Source organism: Bos javanicus, chromosome 9 (genome assembly GCF_032452875.1).
Source record: "Bos javanicus breed banteng chromosome 9, ARS-OSU_banteng_1.0, whole genome shotgun sequence".
Taxonomy (NCBI): Eukaryota; Metazoa; Chordata; class Mammalia; order Artiodactyla; family Bovidae; genus Bos; species Bos javanicus.
The window spans coordinates 73848991-73873582 of record NC_083876.1 but is presented as its reverse complement, the minus strand read 5'-3'; the positions used below and the strand labels follow the sequence as shown (position 1 = coordinate 73873582).

At 40.4% G+C, this 24592-nt stretch overlaps 1 protein-coding gene and 1 long non-coding RNA gene across 2 annotated transcripts in view; one reads left to right on the top strand and one right to left on the bottom strand.

Annotated features, from left to right (window-relative positions):
• PDE7B (phosphodiesterase 7B) overlaps positions 1-24592 on the bottom strand; it is a 379394-nt gene that overhangs the window by 347883 nt on the left and 6919 nt on the right. The window lies entirely within an intron of this gene.
• Positions 7-20594, top strand: LOC133254066 (uncharacterized). Its single transcript, XR_009738560.1, has 5 exons — positions 7-1018; positions 16083-16254; positions 16678-16850; positions 16942-17030; positions 18152-20594. It is a non-coding gene; the product is annotated as an uncharacterized LOC133254066 (long non-coding RNA).

The following is a 24592-nucleotide window of genomic DNA, read 5'->3' as shown; positions in this document are numbered from 1 at the left end:
GGCTTCAACTCTGGCAGCTTACTGGAGTGGAGCCTTTTCTGTTTATGTTTCCTCATTTCAAGAGTGACGTCAAAGGGTTTAGTTTTTCCTCTGCATGTGCTATTAATTTTAAAGTGCTGTGCTATGGGAAGAATGCGTGTGTGTGTGTGTGTGTGTGTGTGTGCCTGTGGTGAGCCCGGGCACCCCACTCTCAGGAGCACCCAAGACACATTTTCTATTTTCAGGAATAAATTTTAACAATTTAAAATACCTTGCAGCGAGGTGTATCTGAAAACAAAACAAGATGAGAAACACTGAGCTTGATGAGAGCGGCAAAGATTTATATTTTCCCCCAATGCGTGTGTATGTACCTTTGCCCGCTAGCCAGCTGTTGCTTGTTTTTGAACTCATTCGTTTTTACCCTTCCCTCAAAGAGTTGTTAATCTTGATTGCCGTGGAGGCAGACTTGCGCCAATGTATGTGCTGGTGAATGATATTCTGTGTAGTGAAGAACAGAAATTATGTTTATGCTGCTGGTCCCTGCTTTTCTCTCTTTCCTCCAGCTTCTGTGGTGAAGCGTCAGGATTATTCATGCCATGGAGATCCCTCCTGCAACTCCCCACGGGGACTCATTCAAGAAGCAGGGCACAGGGATGCCACACAAGCATGCCGGGGGCTTCAGCACGTTCTCGCCCAAACTGTGTGAAGGTACAGTTATTTAGGGAGACATCCTCTACCAGGGCCCCCAGCTCATCCCTGTATTTCTCTTCCCACTCTGGAAAATCTCAGTGGTGGCCATCTGTTGTTCCTGCCTCCCCCATATCCTCTCCCTTCTTCCCCCCCGCCCCATTCTTCTAACAGAACCTCTCTTTTTTTCCCCTTTGGAGACTTTCCTTCCTCTATCTAGAGACTGCATAGCCTTTCCCTTAAGACCCTCCCCTCCAAAAGAACTATAAGGGGCACGTGACCCAGACTGACCAATCTGATTTCTCCATTGCCTTAGACAATGTTTTAGGGGTAAGCGCAACTTTCAAGAAAGGTGAGTCCTTTTTCAAATATGAATACAGATTCTTTGAGAAAGAAGATATTGATAGCTGTCTGAGATTCTACATACTAGAGTTAAGTGAGACTGTAGTTGTTGGGGTTCGTGTTTGATGTTCAAGATACAGAAGTGGGAACAAAACAGGTGGTATCTGCTTTAATGTAGTTTAGCTTTTGGAGAAGAGGGAAGATAGGCAATAAAAATAGGTTAATATATAATGTCAGTTGATAATAAGGGCTTTGAAATAAAGGAAAATAAGGGCACAGAGGTGTATCTGTGTGTGTGCACATATGCACAGGTGTGTGTTGTTTAAGAAATGATGATTAGGGATGCATGCTTTTAAAGCAAATGGGAGCAAAGTTCTGAATGAAGTAAAAAGCGGTCACCTGTGGCTCTGCTGCCAGGCAGAGGAACAGTGTGAAGGCCTGAGGCAGGTGAATACTTGGCATGTTGACACAGAAAGGGAAATAGAGTGGCTGGAAGACAACGGATAACAGGAAGAAATGGGTTCAGGGAGATATGTCTGGGACAAGATCTGGAAGCATCTCACAGGCCCTGTAGAGGATTAGAATTTATCCCCAGGTAGAAAACCTAACAGACTGTTTTGAACTAAAGAACGCCTATGATTTCCTTTATCTTCTGTGCAGAAAATAGGCTCTAGGGGAGCCAGAGTTGAGGCAGGGAGACCAATAATGAGGGCATTGCAATAACAGCTTGAATTTGGGTGTAAGCAGTGGACAGAATGAGACGGCCAAATTTTGGAGGGGGGTGTGTGTGTGTATGTGTGTGTGGAATTGGCAGGATTTCAAGATAAGGGGTATGAGAGAGAGGAACCAAGGATACTTTCCAGGATCCTGGCTTGAGCAAACAAATAGAGTTGCCACACACTGACTTGGGGAAGACCAAGAGAAGAACCTGGTTTTGAGATAAACGGAAGAGTGGTTCTGGACCTTCATTCAATAGCAACAAATAGTGACCGATTGCCTACTCTGTACCAGGCACTGTTGTAAGTGCTGGAGATGCAGCAGTGAAAAGCACAAACAGATTAACCCAGAAGCCCTTACCCTCATAAAATTTAGATTCTTCTGAGGGGAGACAGTTTATAATAGGGTACTTAATAGTGATAATGCTGCTGCTGCTGCTGCTAAGTCGCTTCAGTCATGTCCGACTCTGTGCGACCCCATAGACAGAAGCCCACCAGGTTCCCCCATCCCTGGGATTCTCCAGGCAAGAACACTGGAGTGGGTTGCCATTTCCTTCTCCAGTGCATGAAAGTGAAAAGTGAAAGGGAAGTCGCTCAGTCGTGTCCGACTCTTAGCGACCCCATGGACTACAGCCTACCAGGTTCCTCCGTCCATGGGGTTTTCCAGGCAAGAGTACTGGAGTGGGGTGCCATTGCCTTCTCCAAATAGTGATAATACTATGGAGGAAAAAATATCACCAGGAAGCATTATTGGTCAGATGGAGGCTAGCAATTTTAAACTGAATATCTAGGGAGGGTCTCATTACAAAGGTGATACTTGAACAAGATGAGGAAAGAAGAGGCACAGAGCAAGTGCAAGGACTCTGAGGTAGAGGCATGGTGAGCAGCAGGAGATGGCAGTGGGCCTACAGGATGCAGATCAGGTAGGGCATTCTTGATCATTGGAAAGACTTCGGCTTTTACTCTGAAACAAGTAGGGTTCTAAGCAGACTAGCCTTTTTTTAACAGGCTCACTGTGGTAGTTGTGTGGAGGTCAGACTGGATGAAAGGGAACTGATAGAGGGTATTAAATATTGAAATAAAACAAGCCAGACATCACAGTTGTGTCAATGGATGGCTTTGATGGCTAGAAGTGGTTGGCTTCTGATTATATTTTGGTTTTGGAAATAATAGGATTTTTAAATGGATTGGACACTAGGGATAAAGGAGGTAGATTAGTGAGAGGAGCCACTAACATGTCCAATATGTTGGGTTCCATTAAATGGAAGAATTTCTCTGGCATTGACCAAGAGTGGGAACGGCCTTTGGAGGGAAGATAAGGAGTTTGACGGTGAATGTGTTACCTTTGCCTATAGGATGTCTACATGGAAATATGGAAAGGGTAGCTGAATATATAAGCTTAGAGTTCAGGGGACAGTCTCAGGCTATAGATATAACTTCGGAAGTCACCACATGGTATTCAAACACCATTCATGGTATTTGAAGCCATGAAGCTGGATATAATTACCAGGGAAATGAGTGCAGATGGAAAAGCCTCAGGTAGCCTGAGATTAAGTAGTCAGGAAATGAGGAAGACCCAGCAAAGGAGACTCAGAAGGAGCTCCCGAGAGGTAAGAAATAAGCTAAGACTGGGATATCCTGGAAGTCAAATGAAATTTTCAATGGTAAGCTTTGTAAAATGAAATTTAGATGAAGGTTGAAAATTGACCCTTGAATTTAAAATGTGTAATCTTTTGTGCCCTTGACAAAATCAGGTTTAGTATGGTAGAAAGGGTGAAAGATCAAGAGAGAATGGAAGGACAATTGGGGGTAGACAGCAATCCTTTGAAGGTGGTTTCGTCCAAAGAGAACAGAGAAATGGGACAGTAATTGGAAAGAAAGTGAAATCAAGGAAGCGTTTTTAACATGGGAGAAATATCAGTATTTTGTATGCTGTCAAAAAAGATCCAGTTGGAAGAAATAATTAGTGTTGCAAGGACAGAGGGAGAAATTATTGGAGTAAAAATGGAGTATGTGATAAGCGGAATAACCTGCCAAAGATGTCCACACTCTAGTCCCTGGAATCAGTTGAATATATTCTATGACATGGTGAAAGGGACTTTGAAGATACAATGAAGGTTATGGATTTTAAAAGAGAGAGATTGTCCTGGATTATCTGGGTGTGCTCAATCTAATCACATGGATCCTTAAAAGCAGAGAACTTTCTCTGACTGGAAAGCGAGGAGAGATGAAGCAGAATAAGAAGTTAGATAAATCCCAAATGTCACAAGTATTCAGCACACCACAACTGTTTCTGAGATGTAGGACCTATGTGCAGGGACCAGAGAGAGGCCTCTAGAAGCCAAGGGCTACCCCCAGCTGACAGCCAGCAAGGAAAATCACCTTAATCCTACAGCTGCAAGGAATTGGATTCTTCTGAAAACCTGAATGAACTTGGAAATGGATTTTCCTGCAGAACCTTGAGAAAGGAACACAGACCAGCTGACCCCTTGTTTCTAGTCTTGTGAGACTCTAAGCAGAGTACCTAGCAAGATCCACCTCCAGATCCATGAAAGTCTGGATTAACTTATTATAGCAGTGATGGAACACTAAATAAGGGTGATTGGCTTTAGAAAGTAGCATGGATGATTCATCCATAGAAGCAGGAGAGAAGGCAGAGTGAATAATAGAAGTAGGGCTAGGTGGGTTGTGGTCATGTTGCACGACTGTGAATGAAAATTCTTTGTAACTTCTAATTTCTCAGTGGAATAGGCATTAGGAGTATTGACTAAGAGAGGTGGAGGTTTGAAAAGAGAATATGTGAACTAGTCATCTGGAGAGTAAAGAGCAGTGTTCTTTGGTCAGGAGCACTGAGGGCATATTTGGGTTTAGTTGTCATGACTTAAAATGATACCACACAGCATGTTACCTTTACAATATCTATGAGATGTCCAGAACCAAAGGCGAATTGGTATTGAATGTCATGGGTGTGCACAAAATCACTTAGGGAATGAGAATAGACTCAAGATCTAAATGCTGGGAGCTCCCAATGTTTAGATATTGGGAAATTGAAAATGATCCAGCAAAAGAGACCAGAAAGGAGTATCCACAGAGGTAGATGCATAAGAAAGATATTGTGGTCTCTCAGAAGTCAAGTTTCAACAGTGAGTGTTATGGATTGAATTGCATCTCCCCTGCACCCACTCCCCCCCAAACATATGTATGCCCTAATCTCCAATGTGACCATATTTGGAGTTAGGGGTCCATAAAGAGGTTGCTGCTCCTGCTAAGTCGCTTCAGTCATCTCCGACTCTGTGCGACCCGATAGACGGCAGCCCACCAGGCTCCCCCATCCCTGGGATTCTCCAGGCAAGAACACTGGAGTGGGTTGCCATTTCCTTCTCCAATGCATGAAAGTGAAAAGTGAAAGTGAAGTCGCTCAGTTGTGTCCAACTCCTAGCAACTCCATGGACTGCAGCCTACCAGGCTCCTCCGTCCATGGGATTTGCCAGGCAAGAGTACTGAAGTGGGGTGCCATTGCCTTCTCCCCATAAGGAGGTACTTAAGGTTAAATGAGGTCTTAAGGGTAGACCCTCAAGCCAGTAGGTGTGGTACCTTGTAAGAAAAGGAGGAGACACCAGACCATCCTCTCGTTCCACCATGTGAGGATATAATCAAAAGGCAACCATCTACAAGCCAGGAAGAGAACCTTCATCAGATATCAACTCTGCTGGCACTGTGATCTTGGACTTCCAGTTTTCAGAAGTATGAGGGAACAAATTTCTATTGTTAAATACCCAGACTACAGATATTTTGTTATATCATGAGTGGAGTAATCCTGTCAATTATGTGAGCCAATGAAATCTTGTTTTTGCCTGCAGCCATTTAGGTTGGATTTTTGTTACTTTTAACAGGGAGTCCTAACAAATTCAATACAGTGTTAGTGTTTCCGAGAGGGGACACTTTTCTCCTTGCTATAAATACTTCACCACTTGCAGCTTGAGAAAACTTTAAGGATTATATATATACCTGTCTAATCATCTCTACCAAGCATGGTAATATCCATCTGAGACTACGTGTTTAAAATACTAGCTGGTATTCTGAGGCATAATTATTTAATACATATTTTGGAGTGTTCTTTGAAACATGATATTTGAAGTGACCACATTTTCTGAAATTTATTAGTTATAAAAATAATCTTAAAGGAGTCACCTTATTCTAGTCCTTTCATTTTCTTCCCAGATCCTCTTAAATAGCCCATGACTCATAAAAATGACCACTCTTTGTCATTTTCTCTCCTTTATAATTCAACTCTCTATTTTCTCTACTAATAGATAGAAAATATGATTTTTCTCCTACTGCATCTCTAGAAAGATAAATTTCTCAGTGCCCTTACAGATGTTAAATTTGTTCAAGAAATACTGAGTATATATCATAGGCAGAAACCAGTGGTTAATGTTCAACATACTACCGGGGAATGACAGAGATCAAGAGGATGTGGTCTCTAACTTTAAAAGTTATATACTTGGCTTCAAAAATAAGACTATGTTTTATAATAGTAATGAGAGGAAAGATGCAACAAAGGCTCTGAAAGTAAAAAGACACAATGGAAATTCAGAGAAAGGGGAGATTACTTCTACATGGGGGAATTTGGGAAGAATGCATAATGATGGAGCGTTCATTTATCCTGGACCAGGAAAACACATGTTAGGGTGAAGGACTGACCTGTTAGTTTAAGTATAATGGGAATATGAGATATGGGACAGGAATAATATGTTGCAACCCCAACATAGTAGATTAGTGAAAAACTGTAGAAAGTTAAATCTGGAATCTGACCTTTACTGATTAAGGAATGAGGGATTATTAAAGGCTTGTGACTAGGGAATTAAAATAACACTACTGAATTACTATTAGCTGAAGGGTCTCATGCTGGATACAGACAACTAAACTGGTGATTATACTATGGTGAAATATATAATATGAGAGAGGAAGTTCAGGATAGTTTCAGAGTATTTAGGGAAGAAATGAACACCAGATTTTCAAACCCAAAAGGCTTCTCCCTGAACAAAGCCACATCTGAAGTCTAAAGATAAGTAAAAGATATTCTGGTAAAAAGAAGAATACTTGAGATGAGTAAGGAGAAATGCCAATAGAAATAGGGGGTACCAGGGATGCATGTATACTGCATGCTGAGATGATAACACAAAGATAAGTGAAGATGAGCATGGTTCATTCTTGGGACCAAAGTGAGCTCAGTGTGGCTATGGTGAAAAAAGTGAAGACAGTATGTGGATTTTTAATCATATTCAGAAATTTGGACTTTCATCCAATAAAAATGGGGACATAGTGAAAAGTTTCGTACAATAAACAACATGACCAGATCTGTACTGAAATGTTAGTTTATTGAAATATTAGTTTGACAGTTGTATGGAGACCAGAAAAAGGAAGTCTGGTGGCTTGACCAGAAAAGAAAGTATGGTGGTTTGGAATAGGGTGGTGGTGATGTGGAAAGGGGATATGAGCAGATTTAACAGTTGGTTAGGAAATGTCATCAATATAATTTGGTGATGGATTGAAGGTAAGAGATGAGAGATTTACTGTGGGATGAGGCTAAGGAATGAGACTGTCAAAGAAGGCACTCAAGTTTCAGACATGACAAATGGTGCCACTTGTTGAGTTAGGTCTGGCAGGGAAGATGTACATTCAGTTTCGAACTCAACATTAAAGTGAAGATGGATACCTTTTTATAAAACTCAGCAGAAAAACTAGGTTTAGAGGTTTTGATACCATGATATTGGTGAAAAAGTCATATAAGCCAATGGGATCATCCAGAAAGTGTGTCTTGCATGATGATAGGAGAGAATCTGGGGAAAAACCAAAAGGAACCCTAATATTTAAGGGGTAGACAAAGAGAAGCCTATAAAAATATGGGCAAAGTGGCAACATGAGAAAAAAAGAGAGTATGGTGTTTCGGTTTTTAGCTATGGTTTCTCCAGTAGTCACGTACGGATATGAGAGTTGGACTATAAAGAAAGCTGAGTGCTGAAGAATTGATGCTTTTGAACTGTGGTGTTGGAGAAGACTCTTGAGAGTCCCTTGGACTGCAAGGAGATACAACCAGTCCATCCTAAAGGAAATCAGTTCTGAATATTCACTGAAGGACTGATGCTGAAGCTGAAGCTCCAATACTTTGGCCACCTGATGTGAAGAACTGACTCATTTGAAAAGACCCTGATGCTGGGAAAGATTGAAGGCAGGAGGAGAAGGGGATGACAGAGGATGAGATGGTTGGATGGCATCACCGACTCAATGAACTTGAGTTTCACCAAGCTTCAGGAGTTGATGATGGACAGGGAGCCTGGTGTGCTACAGTCCACAGAGTTGCAAAGAGTCAGACACGACTGAGCAATTGAACTGAACTGAACTGTTGGTGTTATGTAATCTAAGGAAAAATATGTCTCGGGATGGAACATGTTAATCTACTGAGAGGGAAACAGAACACCTTTCATACCTAACAATTAGCTATAAGGAGCTTCCCTCGTGGCCCAAACAGTAAAGAATCTACCTGTAATGCCGGGGACCTGGGTTGGGAAGATGCCCTGGAGGAGGGCATGGCAACCCACTCCAGTATCCTTGCCTGGGGAATCCCCATGGACAGAAGACCCTGGCAAGCTACAGTCCAAAGGGTCCCAAAGAGTTGGACATGACTGAGCAACTAAGCACAATTAGCTATAAACATTATAACATTGTGGAATTGATATGTTGTTGTTCTTGTTTAGTTGCTCAGTTGTGTCCGACTCTTTCAGGACCTCAAGGATTGTAGCCCACCATGCTCCTCTTGGAGCATGGGATTTCCCAGGCAAGAATACTGGAGTGGTTGTCATTTCCTTCTCCAGGGCATCTTCCTGACCTAGGGATCAAACTTGCATCTTCTGCATTGCAGGAGGATTCCTTACCGCTGAGCCACCAGGGAAGCCTAAATAAATAGAAAAATAAACCAATGGAACATAATGAAGTCTAAAAGAGAATCGACTTGTACCAGAACTTAGTACATGATAAAGATGGTATTTTAAATGAGTGAAGAAAGAATTTACTTAGTAAATGATGTTGAGACAAGGCCACTCATTTGCAACATACAACATCCAAACAATTTAAACTTAGACTGATTCTAAAAAACATTTACAAATAGAAACTATAGTTAATCACTAAAACGTGACCAATCAAAATGTTAAAATTGTTGGAAAATATATGATTGGATGGATACATGTGATCTCAAAGTAGCGAAGAACTTCTTCAAAAAGACAAAACAGCAAAGGCCACAAAGAAAGTTGATAAGGTATCTTACACCAAAATTAAAGTCCTCTGCACGATACAAGCCACTGAAATAAAGTTTAAGGCCAAGGGATAGTTTTAAAGATATTTTCAACCTATATAAAACATACATGATATGCATTAAACATATATGATATGATATATTTTTAAAAAGAAGATCTGGGGGGAAAAAGGAGCACCAATATTTAAGAGGTAGGCAAAGGAAGAGAAGCCTGCAAAAATATGGGGAAAAAGTAGCAATTTAGATAGAAAAGAACCTAAAAAATAACCTGTATCATAGGACCCCTCAAAATTGTGTTTTGAGAAAGGGAAAACACCCACGGTTTCAAAATTCAGAAGTTTTAAGACTTTAGAAAAAGAGGTATAACCTCTAACATCCTCAGGGGGCGCTGACCAGCACATCAGCCTCTGAGCCTATCTCTCCTGGTTCAAAGCCCCTAGGGTTCTAATCCTCATGCTCAGTCTGATCCGAGCCTTCTGGCACACGCCACTCTTCCAAATTACAGCTCCCTCTTCCTGACAACTGATGCTCTTTTCTATACCAGCTTCTCCTTTCTGCTTCATTGTAACCCTATCTGCCCATCTGAATCCTTCTTCTTGTGGGCGAGAGAATAGTGAGGGCAATGAAAGCACATCTTAATACCTTTGAAAATGGAATTTTTACTTCTTTGCAGGAAAGCTGTTGGTAAGTATAAAGTAAATATTAATAATATTTACAAATATTTGCTGAGCGCCTACCATGAGCCAGGGCTTATATCATCAGCAAAAAATACATTAAGAATGAATTACTTAAATTTGGCAGAAGAGAAGTATTGCCCCACTACCAGATTTCCTCCTATGCATTTAAGATCATTTTCTCTTTTCCTCGTACCACTGCTGTTCTTTCAGCAAAACTATTTCCTAAATCAGCTTTTCGAGATCGTTCCTCCAAAGTGCTAATTCAGCTTGAAACCATGGCAAAAACATCAAACAGAAAGAATAACTGGAAAGCAAGAAGTAAAGAACTTCTAAACTCTTGCATTTAATGTTTAACATTAACCATTCCCCACCAGGGCGAATTTGTAAATCACAATTTAGCTTCAGTTACACACTTCCTCCTGTGTAATTGGACTCCTTCTCAGCCTGCAGGCATCAGGAGATCTTTCTGCAGCTCTGCCCTCCCCACCTTCATCCAGCTATCTGTGAGCATACCTTCCTGTAGGTAGCTCCTTGGCAGCATTTTCTAACCCAGTTCTCCACTCATTTTCCATTCATTTTGGGGGCCCATTTTTCATTCTTCTGCTCTCTGCTATCCAACGTAGGCACTGTTACCATCTCAACTGATTTTCAGAAAGTCTACTGTGAATATAGCAGTTATCTGACAACCTACTCTACACTGAAGTTTTTATAGGAGGAAAAAAAGCTTGCATTGCTATTTATTTGTAAAATGGAATTTTCTAATCTAGAGATGTGTTATGGGCTGTGTTGTGCCCCCAAGTCCATAGACTGAAGCCCTAACCCCAGAACCTCAGAATGTGACTACGTTTGGAGCTAGAGCCTTTAAAGAGGCAATAAGTTAAAATGAACTTGTAAGAATGGGATCTTAATCCCAAATCAGGTGTCTTTATTAGAAGAGGAGATTAGAACACTTATAGTTAGCAGAGGGGAAGACATTTGTTTAACATCCAAAAGAGATGCCTCAGAATAAAACCAGCCCTGCTGACATCTTGGTTTTGAATTTCTGGCCTGCAGAACTGTGAGTGTTTCTGTTGTTCAAGCCATCAGTTCATGGTATTTTGTTATGGTAACCCTAACAAAATAATACATGGACAAACAGAGATTCCAAGGCAAAGACTTCGAGGGAATTTGCTTCCTCAAACACAAGAGGTAAAAAGGTCTTGTGTAATGAACTGCTAGTGTGTTTCTTTTCATTGAATCAACATATATTTTCCCATAATTTTCATTTTGCTTTTCCTATTGTTTAAATTTTTATATTGATAAATTTTTTGCATTTGTAACACAGAAATTATAACTTGAAAGTCCTAACTTATTAAAAATAAGTTAATGGTTAATTATGTTCTTTGTGTTGTTATATCAGGATTGCTTTGAATCACAATTTCCCTGAGAGCATTTAAAATAGAGATTCCATTTATATTAATAAAGGTTTACTTTTATGCATTTTTTGAAATGCTGGACTTTTTTGAGCTATTTATGAAAGTTTCCAACATTAAACAAAATTTCTCATTGCAAAAGTTCAGATTCATAATAAAAATTTTAAAACTAAAATTTGATTATTAACCTTACAGGAATCCCTAAAATAGCAAGCTGTATAAGGGCATTTAAAACCTGAATTCCATTTAAGGAAAGTTCAACTCACATATTATTTTTTGGTAGTCTTCTAGTAAGTAGGAAAGCATTTTATTTTAGGAAAGCACATTCACAGCTTTCTTAAGTATTCAGTAAAACAGAGAACACTTTGCAGAGACTTTTCAGTAAAGCAGAAACCACTGCAAAGGTCCATATAATCAAAATTATGGATTTTCTAGTAGTCATGAACAGATGTGAGAGTTGACCATAAAGATGGCTGAGCACCAAGGAATTAATGCTTTTAAATTGTGGTCCTGGAGAACACTCTTGAGAGTCCCTTAGACTGCAAAGAGATCAAACCTAAGGGAAAGTCAACCCTGAATACTCACCGGAAGGACTGATGCTGAAGCTGAAACTCTAATACTTTGGCCACCTGATGTGAAGAACCAACTCACTAGAAAAAGACTTTTTGATGCTGGGAAAGACTGAAGGCAAAAGGAGCAGGAGGTGGCAGAGAATGAGATGGTTAGATAGCATCACCGACTCAATGGACATGAATTTGAGCAAACCCCAGGAGATAGTGAAGGACAGAGGAGCCTAGTGTGCTGCAGTCCATGGAGTTGCAGAGTCAGACACGACTTAGCAACTGAAAAACAACAATATACCTCCATTAGGCAGTAAGCTTTATGATGTCGTTGGACCAAGTCTAACTAGATATATGTTCCCAGCACCTAATACAGAACCTGATGCCATCAATACATGGCTCTCTTTAATGACTGAATTTGCAAACAAGCGAGAGTGGGTAGAGAATTTACGTGTAAGTCAAAGGATATAATTCAAAAAGACTGAAAGGAGGTCCTTACAGCTGCGTAGCCACTAACCCAGGAGCAGTTAAATTGTGCTGGGAATCCAGATTATGTGAACCCAGGGGACAGAAATTGGATACTTTAATGAGTGACCAATGCATGGGTCTCTTATTTTGCAAGAAGACAAAGGTTTTGATGGGCAGGGGCAGTGGAACAAATATTCCACCTAGCATTAAAATAAAGCTGTAAGAAATTACATCTCAGGGAGGCTTGCTAGCAGCCGGAAACTCCACCTTTACATTTATTTGGGGGACCTCAGAAGAACAATGAGAATACATGCAGAACTGGCATAATGTGAGTGTATGCAGTAAAAGGAGAAGTAGATACTTCTAATGATAGCAAACCAGATATTTCCTGAGAAACAGATCCTTGTATTAAGGGAGGGGCCAATTTATTCATCTCAGGTCTCTTATCTCAGTGTCACTAACTGGCTTTAACCAGTCACTTAAGAAATAGAACAAGGGTGTGCATCTTGCAGCTTCATGCTCAAGGAGATGAGGAACTTTTAATATTATCAGATCTACCTAGTTATGGCTAAATCCATACCACATAAACTTCAGAATCTCTCTGTTAAAAAAAAAAACCCAGGGGCATATGATGACTTTGTTCTTCAGATTTACAATCACACTATGGTGACTTTGAACATTTATCTGAAGAGAGGGGCAAGTGGAGATGCTTAGGTACAGTGTGGATCTGCCATGTTGGCCATAATTCATGTGTTACGTGAAATTTTAAAAAAATGTTTAAGTAAAATAAATCACATTCAAAATTAATTAGCGGCATGAAAACTATTTCCAGTGTTTAGTATGTGAACATAAAGACACATACATACAACATTTTATATGACTAGGATGACTCAGCTTACTTATTGAGGTAGACATCTGTCAACAGGAAAATATTCTTGATTCTGAGGTTAAAGAGTAGCCTGGGACATGTTTTAACAAGAGATTGAAAATAAGGATGCATTTTTCTCTAGAGTGGTCAATTGTTTTCCCCTGTTATCTCCTATGCCATGACACAATTTCATTACCACATATTCTATGTGACATGATCTTAAATCAATACAGACTTTCCCACCTTCTCCAAATCATACACCTGGCTGACCAATGAATCAGCAGCAGGGTGATTTTAACTTTTAACTTTTTCTTAAGAAGCTATAAAATTGATCCAAATATATCATTCCCTGAGTCTAATAGAACAATAGTAGTAGTGTGTGCTCAGTCGTGTCCAACTGTTTACAACCCAGTGGCCTGGAGCCCACCAGGCTCCTCTGTCCATGGAATTTCCAGGCAAGAATACTAGAGTGGGTTGCATTTCCTACTTCAGGGGATCATCCCCACCCAGGGACCGAACACCAAGTCTCTTACATCTCCTACATTGGCAGGCAGATTCTTTACCTACTGAGCCAGGACCTGAGCAAACAATTAGAACAATGGAAAGCTTTTAATTCTTTCCCAGGATTATTCCCTAAGACTATGCCAGAACTCTCACCCAGTTCCACTGAGAATTCATGGAATTTTTCTAGCTGGCATCTCTACATTTAACATTGAGTTCAGACTGAATTGCAGCCCAGGGAATTCCTTAACCCCCAAGGGGTCCTTCTCCCCTGACTCCCACCGAAATCACCATGAATTTCCCATTCCTGGTCATAACCTACATCAGCTTTCTTGAATGGGTTCTTGTTTCCAGACTGCTTGTTTCCTTCCCTTCTCTTCCTCTGAACGCACTCCTTTCTTCTTGCCATGACAGCTCTCTCACCCTGATTAAAGCATCAGGCTATAGAACACTTACTTCTCTCAGTTATTTCCATTTCTCCCCAGTTTTGCCTCGTTTCTGGTTACCAGCCTGCAAGGCTGTTATGATATTCAATTTCTGGGAATTCTTGCTTTCTTGTTTATCATTCAATTATAAATATGTCTCAGGAAAATTCCATCTTATGTTTGACAAAATTTTGTTTTCTCCCAAAGCAGGGGTTAAAATGCAAATTTATGATAGGAACATTTTCTCATATTTCCGTAGATAGTATTACAGCTTGAAGAAAAGCTAGAATGCTAAAGGTAGTTGAGACTCCTACCTGGACACAAATGCTCCATATTTATGATCGTTTGTTGTGTATTTTGTATCCTTCATTGTGCAAATCCTGGTTCCCTGCATGTGATAGGTACTCAATTAATTTTTCAACACTTCTCTCAAACATTTTCCCTCTGCTATTCCTAAATGTAGTGTCAGATTGGATAGCCAGCCTGCTGTATCTGCAGCGAATACGTAACCTTAGCATGTACTGCATTCGTCTCCATGGATACCAAATTTCTGTGAATGGCACTTAGAGTGAAAAAAATCTATAGAGGAGAAGCTGAATTTTGCTCATTCTTTCAATTCAGGTCCTTGTTATCCTGACCCTTTTTTTCCTCCTACATTTTCCATCCCAGGCTATGTAGGGCAAGGATCTCCTGGCACACTTCATGTAATAGACAACCCGTGTACTAGAATCACAGGAAATCATGTTTGTATCTTTTTGGCTGCTCTGTGAGCATCAACCCATGGAAACAAGCTGCTGCAAGAAATGAGGCAGTAAAAAAATCTAAGTTTATTTTTGACAAACTCTAACCAGGGATCCCCAATCTGAGGAGCTTGGAAACCTGGAGTTTAGTAAAAACAGTAATTGCAGAGAGGGAGAGGAATCTTGCAGTTTTTATATCTTTAAAAAGCTAAATTGAAATGATAAGTCTTCACAGCCCCCCCAAATTGTCAAAAGTTCTTCATATTTGGTAGGAACAGTATTAACTTAGTTAGCAAATCCCCATTTACAATCTTGTGTTTCTTAAAGTTGTGATTGATGATTACTTCTGTCCTTAAATAATAAAAATAGAAAACATGTCTATTACTGTAGTGAAAGTGGATATATTTGTGTGATATAAAGAGAAAACTAAGGAGGATGTCAATTTTAGTTAAGATAGTGTGCAGTTTTCTTTATCGATGCAATCTTTCAAAATTGCAGTGCCCGTTAACAAAAAAGAAAATGGCCTGTGGTGATCAGAATATTTTTTTAAAGTAACTGTTTTTACCTAATTACTTGCTTATTGTTTGTTGGTCTGTATGTTCTATTTTAATGCCTAACTTGCTTAAGAGCAGCAGAGACACTAAAGGTAATGTCTGACATATTATTATCTGGGCTATTTGTTTATTTTGAATGGAAGAAGAGGACAAAAATCTCAGACTGTTAGGTGAGGAATCAGATATGATGGGCCTCACTCAAAGGCCCCGTGGTAAGACACTGCAGGGCTTGAGCATGGGCACCTAAGAGACTAAAGCGGAAGAGAGAAGGAGATGAATGCCCCACAGAGGCCACTGGAACTGCTGGCAGCTGTGACTTGGAGCATGGAGCCATCTATTCCTCAGTCTTCATGGCTCTCAAGTACAGCCAGTTGGGACTTCCTGGCAAGACGCTAATGGGAGGAAGGAAAGGCAACCTGCTAGGGAACAAATGTTCTTTAGGGATCAGTTTGGATTATGCAGGGGTCAAGAACAGGGCCCATACCAGCAATAGCTTTAATTATCAGATTGTTTTATTTTCCCCACACAAAAATATATGCTAAGTTTGAGGTATAAAGAGTTTTTTGCCCATTAAAAAGAATCCATCTTCATATTAAAAAATCATGCTACCAACACTGACAGATAACTACAGGTGAGAATGGTAAAAATTCCTCACTGCATACAGCTGTCAGAGTCAAGGTCCCTCCCACACTGCGGGGATGGCAAAGACAGCAAAAAGGAGTTTGCGAAAACACTTTCGCCTATGCCATTCTTTCAACATTTTGAAGCAAATCTAATGAGTATCTCTTCTCTTCTTTTCCTAAATCAGGCAAATACTGAAGTCCAGGTATTTCTTTTTCAGCAGCAGCAGCAGCAGATCACTAACAGATATGCCTGGGAGAGAGTCAGGCTTCGTTCCTGATCTAAAACTTAAAGCTGGGAAAAGATAGTCTCAAAAGACAGCAAAAATGTGTGAAGGGAACTTCAGAAGCTGTCACTCTGGGCACATCCTAACTTCAATATCAACACACCTGGTGAGTTTAAAGGAACATAATGCTATTCATCACAATGATGGGAACAGTTTTTGAAAAGAAAGAGTGATGAATTGGATGATATCAACTAATTATATTCCAGAAAATGTCTGTTAACTCAGACAAGATCAATTCAAAGAAACATTAGGAAAATAGAGTGGGGTAAACAACAAAATATTATTTACTTCATTGGAAACTTCAGAGTACATGCCACAAACCAAAAGCTAATTTTGCCGTAACTAAATGAGATATGCCACAATTTTCTCTGGTGTATTATATACAGCATAACTTGCTCTATTATTATTTTTAATAATTTCTTCATTTTTATATCAATAAAATTTTAAGAACTTCTGTTAAAATTTTTCTTTTTGTTTTTACATTTCCCCTCCCTCAACTCTTTGGTCTATTTCTCCTTTATCTCCACAGTTGGAAGGTAGATGAACTACAGTGAAGAGAAAAATGGATACGTTCTTCAAAGGAGGGACTGTGTCTTAAATTTCTTTGTAAACTCCATTGCTTCGTACCATGCCTGACAGATTTAGGTACTCACAGAGTGTTGGTTAAAGGTTGAATGAATGGGCTGAGCAATGCATGAGTGGGTAAATATATTTATTTTATCCTTCTACTATAACTTAAAGGAAAAAGCATGTTGCCTGAATGTTTATTACAACTCTTCTGTTAACCTTGTAGAGGATGGATCAACTGGACCATGTAGAGATGGAAGAAAAGGAAAGTCATTTGCTATACTCAGAACGTGTCCTGTACTGGTGATTTCACAGGTGATCATAGCCAATCCCTGTAGTGACCCTGTGAGAAAGTATCATTATCTGCCTTTTATAGCTAAGTTTCAGATAGGATCCTAGAGAGATTGCTAACCTGTCCAAATCTATGGCTGGGAGATAGGATTTAAAACTTGAGTGCTCCTTTCAAATAGCCCACATTTCCCTCTATTTCCCTTCTAAACACAAAAGCAAAACTTAAATATTAAATCACTAATGTATTAGGTTAAAGCTCTTGGCACCTTAAATGGTCCCTGCCAATGAATTCATTATTTATTAGGCACTCATTTTGTGCAGAGTGCATTTTCAATGCAAAGGATGCCAGAAGATAAAAGTCTACCCCTTTTGTCCTATGGGCAGCTAAGGCCTGATGTCAATGGTTTGGGTAATACAGCATTCTGAGTATACGAGATGCTATCAAGATGATTAAGGAACTTCAAAACATATTTTGAAGTAGTCAAAAATAATCTATCTTGAGACTAACAGCAATTTTCTCTCATTAGTATAAATTAAATTTAGTGCTAAAATATTATCTTCATATGTGCAATAATCATTAGGCTAATTTTGTAACCAAATAATCTTTTGAGGCTAAAAATGCTGTTAAAATTGATGAGCTTTTTGGAGAAGATTTTTAATGAGTATTCTGGACATCCAGAAGTCTTGCTGGACCCCTAGAGGTACCCAGATCCGAATGGTTAAGCCCTTTCCTTCCTCCTTCCTCAGAATCACATAGGAGACAGTCAGGATTACAGGATTTTGAGAAATCATATCCTCTTAGCCATTTGTTCCTCTTCTACCACAGAGAAGCTCTGGACATTTGGAGACTTACAGAATCAGGATGATTTCTTAGAGTCTCCGAGAACATTTTGACGACATAGGAAAGGGATATGTTTGTCAGGGGTTCTAGCCTTCCTAAACTCAGTGCTCCTCTGAGAGAGAAAATACTCATCATGTTGATGTATAGCAAAAACCATCACACTATTGTAAAGTATTTATCCTCTAATTTAAAAAATTATAAAAAATACTCATCTAAATAAATAGTACTTTTGGAAAGAACTTTGCTCTGAATCTTTTATTTTTCTTGTCTTTAGTCTAACCTAAAGTTCTCCTTTCTTTACCAGGATGGGAACAGCACTTAATGCTAAGCCTGCAAGCCAGTTGATGTCAGGACAGAGTCCTGAATACTCACCTCAGTGAGGTAAGGAGCACACAGAGGGTCACACACACACAGTTCTGGAGGAAGGAACACCCAGGGACAGGTCAGGGTAGAGAACAGTGGAACTGGACGGGATTAGTCCATCCTCCTCAGTAGGATGAGCTGATCCTATGGGTGGGGCTGGCCCTTCTCAGATGCTCACCATAAAGTGAATGTGCTCTCACAACTGTGATCCACCCAGGCCCCTAGGTCCTGTGCTGCTCAGCCATGGATGACAGGTGAAAGGATCACTTCCGGGAACGAACAGCTCTTCTTCAGCTACCGTTCACCTGGGTGGTGGCACAGGTCAGGCTGGGGAGCAGAGGTGTGAGGAAAATCATTCCAGACCCTAACTGGGCCACTGACTCAGAAGGTTGCATGCCAAGTTGCTCATTGTCAGGGTCCAGCCACCCTTCCTGACAGAGCAGGCACAAGGCAAACATTGTTCTCAGTCAGACCTCGCACCACAGGAAAAAAGGCGACAGCATAACCAGGCCCAGAGTCTCTCGCTCTCTGAGATGCTGCCCTGCGGCATTTGCGTCCTCTCTGGGTCTGGGGACCCTCATATCCCTCTTGGTCCTGTCAAGAAAAAAGTCCCAGCACAATATTAAGTGCACAGTTTTTTGGCTGTGAGTGGGGAGATGCCCTCTTATCTACCTTCCTGAACTGAGAGAAAACATTTCAGAAAGTTTTCTAAATGAAAACCTAAGGGAAACAGAAGGAAACTTGAATTTTTCATGATTTATTCTTCTCGAATTTTGATGTTTCACCGGAAACACACATTCCTTTGTAACAAGACCAAAAAAAAAAAAGAAGGTCTAGAAGGAATGAATTTACTTCACTCACTTCACATAAAATCATTATTACAAATGAGTTTAAAGATATTAAATATAATGCGTGAGTTTTATTGAGTGCTGAGGGAAGTGGTACAGTTTAATTGAGGATTTCCTGTGCTGTCTGGAGCTGAGAATAAGGGATTGTATTGTGGCCTCCCTGCCCCTGTTTTCCCTTTCCCCAGAGCCTAATATATCAATCCCATAAAATTAGTGTAATTAGGAAGTCGACTAAAGACAGAGAGGCTCTTCCTGTAAATTTTTTCAAATGAAAACCCAGGCACCACTGTAAAACAAACACATTAATCTATTCACTGAAATTAAACGAATAGGATCGTGGTGACTTTAAGGCACTCAGATAATTTGAAATTCTGATTATTCAAAATACAAATGAATTCTCAGAGAATGAACACAGGCTTTGATGACAAAAGATCCCCGTTTCCTTCCACGCCTATGTGTGTGACTCCCAAGCGTGTGTCCTTTGTCTTTCCAAGGATGCCTGCTCCTGCCCCATCCCTCAGCCCAGTGCACACTGCTTTCAACCTCAGAGGGCAGAGGTCAGTTACAGGATGAGGTTCTGTCCACTGGCAGGGCTCGCAGAGGGCTGTTGCTGGAATATCAGCCCAGGACGATGTGGAGCCCTACAGGAACCACGGGGGAGCTGCTTCCTCTTAAGTCTACAGTGAGCTCCATGCCGAAAGCAATTTCAAGAAGCTGGCAGAAAACATGGAAGGCTGAGCTGTGAATGGGAGCAGAGGAGATGGATACAGTCAGGGAAGACTAAATTCTCTTGGCTGCCAAAGAGAGTGAGGACAGCCACAGGTTGAGGGGGGCTGCCAGGTCGTAATCAAGTTACTTTAGGTTCGGCTCAGTTTGGTCTGTTTATAGCCTGAGGGAAACAGGGAAGATGCGGACCTCGAGTTTTACGTTCATCCCAAACTTCCATTGAGTTGCTTCAGATTACAAAAGATTTGATCTGTTACTATCCAAACTGCAGGTGCTGGGATCTTTGCGGGTTAAAAAGGAAGACAAGCCCTGGCACTCAGTGGCAAAACCAACACAATACTTACAGTAAGGTTTTTAATATTATTTGAACATACTTTAAAATAGTAATCCACTTTCCCCCTGTGCTTTAGCCCTTTCACTATTCAGTCCATGTAAAGTACTTTCAAAAACTGTCTGTTTTTCTTAGAACACTACTCAGATAGCTGTGTTTTCTGAAATAAAGCAACCTATCATTTCTTTTCAAAATCTAAAGTTCTTTTTGCTTTTCAAACTCTAAGCAAACCACCACTATAAAATGTTTAAATGTGAAAGAATTAGTGGCTAGTAACTGCCTAACTATATGCTGATAGTACTATCTTTTTTAAATTTATTTTTTATGAAGGTATAGTTGATTTACAATGTTGGTATTCTTAATTTTAAGATTGCTTATAATTAGTACTAAACAGTTACTGAGGGATTTCTGACTTATGATGCCAGTTGATTCACTTTGGCTAATAAGAAATGGCCTTGATGTCTCTGTAAGAAATATTACCTAGTAGGAGTCAAGTATATTCCAGTCTGTGAAGTGAGCATCACCAGGCTCATTTTATGAAGCAAAGTTGGAGGCATAAAGGCTAGGAAACTCACACAAATCACACAGCTGGCTGGTTAAGTGTCAGAGCAGGACTCAAATCCAGGGAGGGCTGGCTGCAAAGCAGGTGCCCTTTCCCATTATGCTGTGGCTCTTGCCTCTTCAAGGAGGGAAGGGAAAATGAAAGGACCAAAGGTCACACTGTACAACAGCAGAAATGGGCTTTTTCGAGCAGATCCCCTCTGGGATAATAACTGTGCCAGTAAGGCCACACTTGATTATCTAAGGACATTTTGGCCCACCCTGGCTCTGCTCAGTTCTGCTGTAACCTGCTCTTCATGTAACCTGATTGCTGAAATTCTCATTTTTTCCTCTTCTCTAAGTTAGTTTCCCTTCACCTGCATCAAAATGCTGCTAATCCCATATCTGATTATTTCCATCTGTAATTTCAAGGCTTCCTTGGTGGCTCAGTGGTAAAGAATCTGCCTGCCAATATAGGAAACGCACGTTCAATCCCTGGGTCAGAAAGATCCCCTGGATAAGGAAATGGCAACCCACTCTAGTATTCTTGCTTGGAAAATTCCATGAGCAGAGGAGCCTGGAGGGCTACAAGTCCATGGGGTTGCAAAAGAGTTGGACACAACTTAGCGACTAAACGACAACAAAATTTCAAAATCTTTGTAATCTTCTCTGTTCTGTTTCATATCCTGAATGCTAATATCCAGCTTATCTAGTTGACATACTAAAATGTATCCTGCCCTGCCTGTTCTTTCAGATACAAATTAAAGATAGAGTTAGAATTGAATAGGCTTCATTGTGGGCTTTTCTGGTGGCTCAGACAACAAAGATCTGCCTGCAATGCAGGAGACCCAGGTTCAATCCTTGGGTTGGGAAGATCCCCTGGAGAAGGGAATGGCTACCCACTCCAATATTCTTGCACTATGTGTCTATTCCATAGACAGAGCAGCGTGGTGACCTACAGTCCGTGGGGTAGCTAAGAGTCAGACATGACTGAGCAACTAACACACACAGGTTTCATTATGCTTCTACACTATGGTGACATGCTAACAATTTAAATCCGGGCAAGTAATGTTCATATGGTGATTACAATTAATGGTATGTATTGTGTATTTGAAAGTTGCTAAGAAAGTAGATCTTTAAAAGTTTTCATCACACACAAAAAAACTGTAACTGTGTGGTGATGGATGTTCACTACACTTATAACCACTTCCAAGGAGACACACACATCCAATTATGATGTTGTACACCTGAAACCTATTATGTTGTATCAATAAAGCCAATGTGCTGGTTTTCAGATTAGATCAGATCAGTCGCTCAGTCATGTCCGACTCTTTGCAACCCCATGAATCGCAGCACGCCAGGCCTCCCTGTCCATCACCAACTCCTAGAGTTCACTTAGACTCACGTCCATTGAGTCAGTGATGCCATCCAGCCATCTCATCCTCTGTCGTCCCCTTCTCCTCTTGCCCCCAATCCCTCCCAGCATCAGAGTCTTTTCCAATAAGTCAACTCTTTGCATGAGGTGGCCAAAGTACTGGAGTTTCAGCTTTAGCATCATTCCTTCCAAAGAAATCCCAGGGCTGATCTCCTTCAGAATGGACTGGATGGATCTCCTTGCAGTCCAAGGGATTCTCAATAGTCTTCTCCAACACCACAGTTCAAAAGCATCAATTCTTCAGCGCTCAGCCTTCTTCACAGTCCAATTCTCACATCCATACATGACCACAGGAAAAACCATAGCCTTGACTAGACGAACCTTTGCTGGCAAAGTAATGTCTCTGCTTTTGAATATGCTATCTAGGTTGGTCATAACTTTCCTTCCAAGGAGCAAGCGTCTTTTAATTTTATGGCTGCAGTCACCATCTGCAGTGATTTTGGAGCCCAGAAAAATCAAGTCTGACACTGTTTCCACTGTTTCCCCATCTATTTCCCATGAAGTGATGGGACCAGATGCCATGATCTTCGTTTTCTGAATGTTGAGCTTTAAGCCAACTTTTTCACTCTCCACTTTCACCTTCATTGAGAGGCTTTTGAGTTCCTCTTCACTTTCTGCCATAAGGGTAGTGTCATCTGCATATCTGAGGTTATTGATATTTCTCCCAGCAATCTTGATTCCAGCTTGTGTTTCTTCCAGCCCAGCGTTTCTCATGATGTACTCTGCATATAAGTTAAATAAACAGGGTGACAATATACAGCCTTGACATATTCCTTTTCCTATTTGGAACCAGTCTGTTGTTCCATGTACAGTTCTATCTGTTGCTTCCAGACCTGCATACAAATTTCTCAAGAGGCAGGTCAGGTGGTCTGGTATTCCCATCTCTTTCAGAATTTTCCACAGTTTATTGTGATCCACACAGTCAAAGGATTTGGCATAGTCAATAAAGCAGAAATAGATATTTTTCTGGAACTCTCTTGCTTTTTCCATGATCCAGCGGATGTTGGCAATTTGATCTCTGGTTCCTCTGCCTTTTCTAAAACCAGCTTGAACATCAGGAAGTTCACGGTTCACGTATTGCTGAAGCCTGGCTTGGAGAATTTTGAGCATTACTTTACTAGCATGTGAGATGAGTGCAATTGTGCGGTAGTTTGAGCATTCTTTGGCATTGCCTTTCTTTGGGATTGGAATGAAAACTGACCTTTTCCAGTCCTGTGGCCACTGCTGAGTTTTCCAAATTTGCTGGCATATTGAGTGTAGCACTTTTACAGCATCATCTTTCAGGATTTGGAATGCTGGTTTTTCTGATATATAAATGTCAATCAATTTAAAATCAATCAATTAAAAAAATTAAAATCTACCTCTTTATTAAATTGGCCATGGCTATCCTCTCTCATAAGAGTTTAACGAAGAATGCTAAATGGATGAACCAAAGCATATCAGGTGAACTCTGCAGTGGCAGTGTATTACAGCTGAGTAGCTGATCTGAAGAAATCACACACTGATACATGCCAGAACTCTGCAAAATCTAGCTTTCCCTTGGAGGCAACAGAGGTGTCAATTGCTTTATATCATTCTTAATTTCATAAAATAAAGACTAGAAATGTTTGCACACTATGACAGACCCGTGAAAGCACAATTTTTAGACTTTTGCTACCAGCTTGGCTTTTGCCAAAAATGTTCTCACAGCCTCCGGTCTTCATGTGCTTCTTCATGCTGTCAGGCATGGAACAACTTTTTCCATGAAAACAAAACACTTCCCAAGGAGTGTTCTCAGAAATTCTAAGGGGCTTTAAAGGAACATCCTAAATCCTCATGTTCTGATGGTTTCACAACGCTTACACTGCGTCCAAGTACCCTATCCCTAATTTGTTCTGGTGAGTTTTTGTTTTCACTCAGAGGGTTTTCTCAACTGGGCTCGATAGTTCATGTCAGCAGAGAGTCAAAAATATCCTTACTGGGTGCCAAGAAAGTGGTAACCACACACGTACAAAATAGAACTGTTCTACTGGACTTTTACTCCGTAGACATGAAGGTAACTTACAATTTAATTTATACAAGAATTCTATTTGAGGTGGGAAAAATATTAGCTCAATTATCCTGAGTCTTATCTACATTAACAGAGAGAAATAAAACAAAACAGGACATGGTGAGTTTTGCTTCTGGCTTCTCTGTGTTATTTGCGTGGAACATGTGTTACGAAAGTAGCATTGGCAAAAATGTACCCACAAATATGTTTTGAGAAGTAAGCTATAGAGTATGTACACAATATGACACATAATTGCTATGTGGGGAAGTCAAGCTCCTGCAGTGAATATTTTGCATTTATAATGTCAGTGATTGGCCTTGTGTCTCTCCTTCTCCCAACATTTCTTCTCCCAGCACTTCCATCCCTTTAATGCAGTCAGATAGATGAAAAATTAGCCACATGGTTCATTCCTTTGCTCATGTAACAGCTATTTATTGGGCCATTACTGCTTGTGGCTACTGCCTCATGCTATG